This window comes from Arachis ipaensis, chromosome B01 (genome assembly GCF_000816755.2).
Source record: "Arachis ipaensis cultivar K30076 chromosome B01, Araip1.1, whole genome shotgun sequence".
Taxonomy (NCBI): Eukaryota; Viridiplantae; Streptophyta; class Magnoliopsida; order Fabales; family Fabaceae; genus Arachis; species Arachis ipaensis.
This window is the reverse complement of record NC_029785.2, coordinates 118,215,912-118,223,148: the sequence shown is the minus strand read 5'-3', so window position 1 is coordinate 118,223,148 and position 7,237 is coordinate 118,215,912. Positions and strand designations below refer to the sequence as shown.

The window sequence follows — 7,237 nt, the reverse complement described above, 5'->3', positions numbered from 1 at the left end:
TAAGGAAACCATAACTATTGAACATTTGATAACAGAAGTAGGAATAGAGTGCCAAAGATACAAAATAACAAGCTCCTAACTCAGCCTGCGAAGTCAGGACTGGCCGGAGAATATTTACACATATATACATACATATCCAAAACCCAAAAGTACATATACACAATCCTGCCTCTCCTTAAACCTCTAAGAGGATCAAAAATAACAAATTATGCAGAGAGAAAGCTAAGTACATACATATACATCACTGTACAACAAAATAGCCCAGTGACCACTTCGCTTCAAGGGTCCAGACGCCTAACGAGATGCTTCTTGACCTGCATCTGAAAAACAACAACATAGTATGAGATGAGAACCGGAGGTTCTCAGTATGGTAAAGGTGCCACACACATAATATATAAGGTCTTGGGAATGCCAAAGGCAATCCTAGAACGCCGACACTCAGATTATAGAGCTTAAAGTATTAAACAAGAGCCATAAAAGGTGATTTTCTAAGGATATTTAAACCTAACTTAACTTAACCTTAAATCTAAATCCCATTCTGTCATTCCTCCAAACCTCCAACTCCATCATGCATTTCACAGACAGATAAACAGATAAAGGCAAGCACAAGAAGGTTACAAATACTGCAGGTAACAAATACACATTTAACATGGCAAGTGCATTTAGGCACACCCAATTAAAGCACAAGGAAGTAATTCAAGTAATATGCATATGATGCATGCCTATCCTATGGCTGATGAGGCTCATCTGTCGGTTATCCAGCCAACCCGACAAGTCTGAATTGTCCTTAGACTGTCCCCCGACGTGCATCCCCAAGAGTCTATGTATAGCTTTTTCTCAAATAATCAATATTTCTCAATGGGGGTAACATTCCTGGGAATTTATATAGTGCCCGGTCACACTTACGTCGTAGGGTCAACAGAGTATCGAGTTTTCAACCTGGTACACGTGGTGGCAAGCCACGGCACTTAATCCAGGGAATCTCGTATCTCAGATTATTCAAATTCATAAGCCATATAAATAATTCAATTATAATTCATCAACATCCACATCATTCTCAATCGCATCTCATTTATCATTATACGTTAATCATATTCAATCCTTATCCTTCATTATCACACCTCCCATTCTGTCCATCAATAGTTCCAATTCAAAATATAATTCATTCTTTTATAAATGAATCAAACTTAAAACATGTTCATTTTCTTAATAACTCAAAATCAAACCATATAACTTTTGAATTTAAATCTTTTTAAATAATCATCTAAACAAAATCTCTAATTTTTATAAAATTTCGACAGCATCTCCTCTAAAACTTAGACTTTGCCATCCTTTTTGGGTCCAAACCTGCATTCTTTTCAATTCAACATACCCTTCCTCATCATCATAACAATCACCACAATAAATCTACCTCAGATCAACAATTAAACTCATACAATATACAAATCCAACAACCAAAATTCAACTAAGAATCATAGTTCACAAATCCTTGGCTTTTAACACAAAATACCTCATTATCACAACAACATCCACAATAGTTATACCTCAAATTAATAATTTACCAAATCATTAGTTAATCAACAAGCACCAAACCAACCATGTTCATCAACAATAACATTCAACCATAATTCTCTCCAAATTAACATAACAACATTCACCATCCAAAATTAATAACTAATTACCAATAAACTTCAACCAAATATATTCATCGACAAATTACTAAACATTAAACATACACCTGCATTCCAACTTATCCTATGGTCATCTAGCCTAAGTTTTTACAGAACATTATATATTAAATGCAAGAAACCTAAACCAAACCTTAGCCGATTCCCAAGTATTATTCCAAGACAATTTTCTTAAAAGAACACAGCCCTCAAAATCTCAACTAATCCACTTCCTCCAAGTTCCAGTATTCACAATTTCAAGCTCCAATTATTTATTCACCACCTAATACACATTTATAACACATATATACCCAATTTAATACTCAAAGCTCAAATTCAATAAAATTAAAATGAAATTATGGTATCCTCACTTTACCCAAGCTTCACATAAGTAAGGGTAAACGTTTTTCTCAAGCTAATTGGATCCTAAAACATCAAAGAAGAAAGAAATTCATCATCTCCACAAAATTCTCCAAAAATTGGGGATGAAGAGGCTGAGATAAAATAACATGTTACCTATGAAATTGTTCCGGTAGAAACGTAGAGCTCGACGCGGTGAACGCGTGGCCACAAACAATGCGGCGATCGGAACTCGAACGGAGGAGTTACGGCGTTCGAAGTTCACCGTAAGGGTTCTCGGTGATTTTCTCTTCTTTCCTTCCCTGGAAGGCTTTCATCTTCGTGCTGCTGAAATGAAGAAGAGAAAGGTGTTGGGCTCACTTAAAGGCTGGCCTGGTTGGGCCCAAGGCCCGGTTTGGGCCCGGTTCAATCGGTTCAACCCGTTTGGTCCAATATTGGACCATTTTCTTCGAATTTGGTGTCAAAATTTTCGTTTCGACGTGCTCTATCCTAATTTGATATAATATTTGCATTTCTAATCTTCCTTATTAAAAAATAATTTATTGACTAATTATCTACTAATTTAACCGGGGTTTACATCCTACCCACCTAATAAAGAATTTTGCCCTCAAAATTCAAATCTAGTTACCTGAAAAGAGATGTGGGTAGTCCTTCCGCATATCTGATTCAAGTTCCCAAGTGTGATCCTTAATACTAGCTCGACTCCAAACTACTTTTACCAATGATACTTCTTTTCCGCATAATTGTTTAATACTAGTATCATCAATTCTTACTGGAATTACTGGAAGTGTTAGATCTTCTCTTACTTGAATCGGTTCTGGTTCCAGAACATGACTTGCGTCAGGAGTATATTTTTGAAGCTGTGACACATGAAACACGTCGTGCAAATTTGAAAGATATGGCGGTAAAGCAAGTCTATAAGCTACTGGCCCAATTCTCTTCAAGATCTCAAACGGTCCAATATAATGGGGATTCAGTTTCTTAGTCTTAATAGCTCTTCTCACTCCAGTGGTTGGTGTAATTTTCAGAAAGACATGCTCTCCTTCTTCGAACTCCAAGGGCTTTCGCCTTTAATTAGCATAGCTCTTTTGCCGGCTTTGGGCTATAAGCATTCGGCTGCAAATCTTCTTTATCTGCTCAGTAATTTCAGCTATCTTTCAAGCTCTAATAAATTTCTTTCTCCAGTTTCATACCAACATAACAGAGATTGACATTTTCTGCCATACAGAATCTTATATAGAGCCATTCCGATACTCGCATGGTAGCTATTATTATAAGCAAATTCCACTAATGGCATATATTTCTATTCCAGCTCGCCGGCTAGTCCAAAACACAAGCCCTTAGCATATCTTCCAAGGTCTGGATAGTTCTCTCTAATTATCCATCTGTCTGAGGATGATACCCAGTACTCAAACTTAACTGAGTCCCAAATGCACGCTGAAAAGCTCCCCAGAACCTTGATGTGAAACGAGGATCTCTGTCAGATATAATAGAAGAAGGCACGTCGTGTAATCTGACCATCTCTTTGATGTACATTCGAGCCAATTCCTCCATTGTGCAACTTATTCGAATGGGAAGAAAATGAGCTGATTTTTTCAGTCGGTCCAGAACCACCCAAATAGCGTCACAACCAGACCAGGTTCTAGGCAAACCTATCACAAAATCCATTGCGATACTCTCCCATTTCCATTGTGCAATCTCTAAAGGCTGAAGGGTCCCTGATGGTCTCTGATGCTCAATCTTAACTTTCTGACACGTTAAACATTTAGATACATGCAGTGCCACATCATTCTTCATACCTGGCCACCAGAACATCGCTTTCAGATCTTGGTACATTTTAGTGCTCCCTGGATGGATTAAAAATCCGCTGTTATGAGCTTCCTTCAAGATTCTCTGTCGCATGTCTCCAATATCTGGCACAACAATCCGGTTCTTGAACTTCCACAAACCATTCTGTCCTTCTGACACTCTCCACTGTTTCTCCTATTCAACTGCTGGTAATATTTTACGTAACGCTTCACTATCTTGATCAGCCTTCAGAAGTTTTGATTTAAAATCACTTGAAATCTGCAACTGACTCAAACACAAAATTCCAGATTCTTCTCCAACTCCCAAATTCAAACCTTGAAATGCCTTCAGTAACTCTTCCTCCTGTAGCATCATCCAAGCTGTATATAAAGACTTCTGACTTAAGGTGTCCGCCACAATGTTCGCTTTTCCTGGATGATAATTAAATTCAAAATCATAATCTTTCAGAAGCTCCATCCACCTCCTCTGACGCATATTCAACTCTTTCTGCTCAAAAAGATACTTCAAACTCTTATGGTCTGAGAAAATATGAAACTTAACGCCATAGAGGTAGTGCCTCCAGATCTTTAAAGCAAACACAACAGCAACAAGTTCCAAATCATGTGTCGAGTAGTTCATTTCATGCGGCCTTAACTGCCGTGAGGCGTATGCTACAACATTCTGGTGCTGCATTAGAACACACCCCAAGCCCTTCAGCGATGCATCACAGTACACTTCAAATGGTTCACTTGGTTCAAGCAATACCAACACGGGTGCAGTAGTCAACCTGTGCTTCAGTGCTTGAAAACTCTCCTCACACTCCAGAGTCCAGATAAAAGGCGTAACCTTCCTAGTCAGTTTAGTTAAAGGTAAGGCGAGCTGTGATAATTCCTTAATGAATCTGCGATAATATTCCGCCAAACCTAGAAAACTCCTGATCTCTGTCACTGAAGTTGGTCGCTCCCAATTCATCACTGCTTTCAGGACACGTTATGGTCATTATGAGTATACAATAATGTCTTTTGGGTTAACTAATATCCTGACAGTATTTATGGATTATATGAACAGGATTTTCCGACCGTATCAGGACAAGTTTGTTATTGTCTTTATTGATGACATTGTTGTTTATTCTAAGACTGAAGAGGAGCATGCTAATCACTTGCGAACTGTGCTGCAAATTCTAAGAGACAGGAAGTTGTATGCTAAGTTATCTAAATGTGAGTTTTGGAAGAGTAAAGTAAAGTTTCTCGGTAATGTAACACCCTACCAAACTAAGCTTTACGCTTAAGTCGTAAAACAGAGGTGGTGTGGTATTAAGACCTCTAAAATAAAATGAGTACATATAATAGCAGAAGAATTATAATATGCTAGAAGCCTTGAAGAATAGAGGAAACAAAAATCGTGAAATAAAAGCGCAACGCCCAAGGAACGAGATAACTTGCGTGCTAAGGAAATCATAACTATTGAACATATGATAATAGAAGTAGGAATATAGTACCAAAGATACAAAATAACAAGCTCCTAACTCAACCTGCGATGTCAAGACTGGCCGGTGAATATTTACACATATGTACATACATATCCAAAACCTAAAAGTACATATACACAATCCTGCCTCTCCTTAAACCTCTAAGAGGATCAAAAAGAATAAATTATGCGGAGAGAAAGCTAAGTACATACATATACATCACTGTACAACAAAATAGCCCAGTAACCACTTTGGTTCAAGGGTCCAGACGCCTAACGAGATGCCTCTCGACCTGCATCTGAAAAACAACAACATAGTATGGGATGAGAACCGGAGGTTCTCAGTATGGTAAAGGTGCCACACACATAATATATAAGGTCTTGGAAATGCCAAAGGCAATCCTAGAATGCCGACACTCATATTATAGAGCTTAAAGTATTAAAAAAGAGCCATAAAAGGTGGTTTTCTAAGGATATTTAAACCTAACTTAACTTAACCTTAAATCTGAATCCCATTCTGTCATTCCTACATACCTCCAACTCCATCATGCATTTCACAGACATATAAACAGATAAAGACAAGCACAAGAAGGTTACAAATACTGCATGTAACAAATACACATTTAACATGGCAAGTGCATTTAGGCACACCCAATTAAAGCACAAGCAAGTAATTCAAGTAATATGCATATGATGCATGCCTGTCCTGGCTGATGAGGCTTATCTGTCGGTTATCCAGCCAACCCGACAAGTCTGAATTGTCCTTAGACTGTCCCCCGACGTGTATCCCCAAGAGTATATGCATAGCTTTTTCTCAAATAATCAATATTGCTCAATGGGGGTAACATTCCCAGGAATTTATATAGTGCCCGGTCACACTTACGTCATAGGGTCAACAGAGTATCGAGTTTTCAACCTGGTACACGTGGTGGCAAGCCATGGTACTTTATCCAGGGAATCTCGTATCTCAGATTATTCAAATGCATAAGCCATGGTACTTTATCCAGGGAATCTCGTATCTCAGATTATTCAAATGCATAAGCCATATAAATAATTCAATTATAATTCATCAACATCCACATCATTCTCAATCACATCTCATTCATCATCATACATCAATCATATTCAATCCTTATCCTTCATTATCACACCTCCCATTCTGTCCATCAATAGTTCCAATTCAGAACATAATTCATTCTTTTCTTAATGAATCAAACTTAAAACATGCTTATTTTCTTAATAACTCAAAATCAAACCATATAACCTTTGAATCTAAATCTTTTTAAATAATCATCTAAATAAAATCTCTAATTTTTATAAAATTTCGGCAGCATCTTCTCTAAAACTCGGACTTTACCACCCTTTTCGGGTCCAAACCTGCATTCTTTTTAATTCAACATACCCTTCCTCATCATCATAACAATCACCACAATAAATCTACCTCAGATCAACAATTAAACTCATACAATATTCAAATCCAACAACCAAAATTCAACTAAGAATCATAGTTCACAAATCCTAGGCTTTTAATTATCCAATAAACTTCAACCAAATATATTCATCGACAAATTACTAAACATTAAACATACACCTGCATTCCAACTTATCCTATGGTCATCTAGCCTAAGTTTTCACAGAACATTATATATTAAATGCAAGAAACCTAAACCATACCTTAGCCGATTCCCAAGTATTATTCCAAGACAATTTTCTTAAAAGAACACAGTCCTCAAAACCTCAATTAATCCACTTCCTCCAATTTCCAGTATTCACAATTTCAAGCTCCAATTATTTATTCACCACCTAATACACATTTATCACACATATATACCCAATTTAATACTCAAAGCTCAAATTTAGTAAAATTAAAATAAAATTATGGTATCCTCACCTTACCCATGCTTCACATAAGCAAGAGTAAATATTTTTCTCAAGCCAATTGGATCCTAAAATAT

At 37.1% G+C, this 7,237-nt stretch overlaps 2 long non-coding RNA genes across 2 annotated transcripts; both read right to left on the bottom strand.

The window, feature by feature from the left end:
- On the bottom strand, positions 268–2,082 carry LOC110272174. The gene is made up of 3 exons (XR_002363098.1): positions 2,039–2,082; positions 1,822–1,950; positions 268–320 (listed from the first exon to the last, which is right to left on the bottom strand). It is a non-coding gene; the product is annotated as an uncharacterized LOC110272174 (long non-coding RNA).
- LOC110272176 lies at positions 5,300–7,237 on the bottom strand. The gene is made up of 3 exons (XR_002363099.1): positions 7,174–7,237; positions 6,957–7,085; positions 5,300–5,581 (listed from the first exon to the last, which is right to left on the bottom strand). It is a non-coding gene; the product is annotated as an uncharacterized LOC110272176 (long non-coding RNA).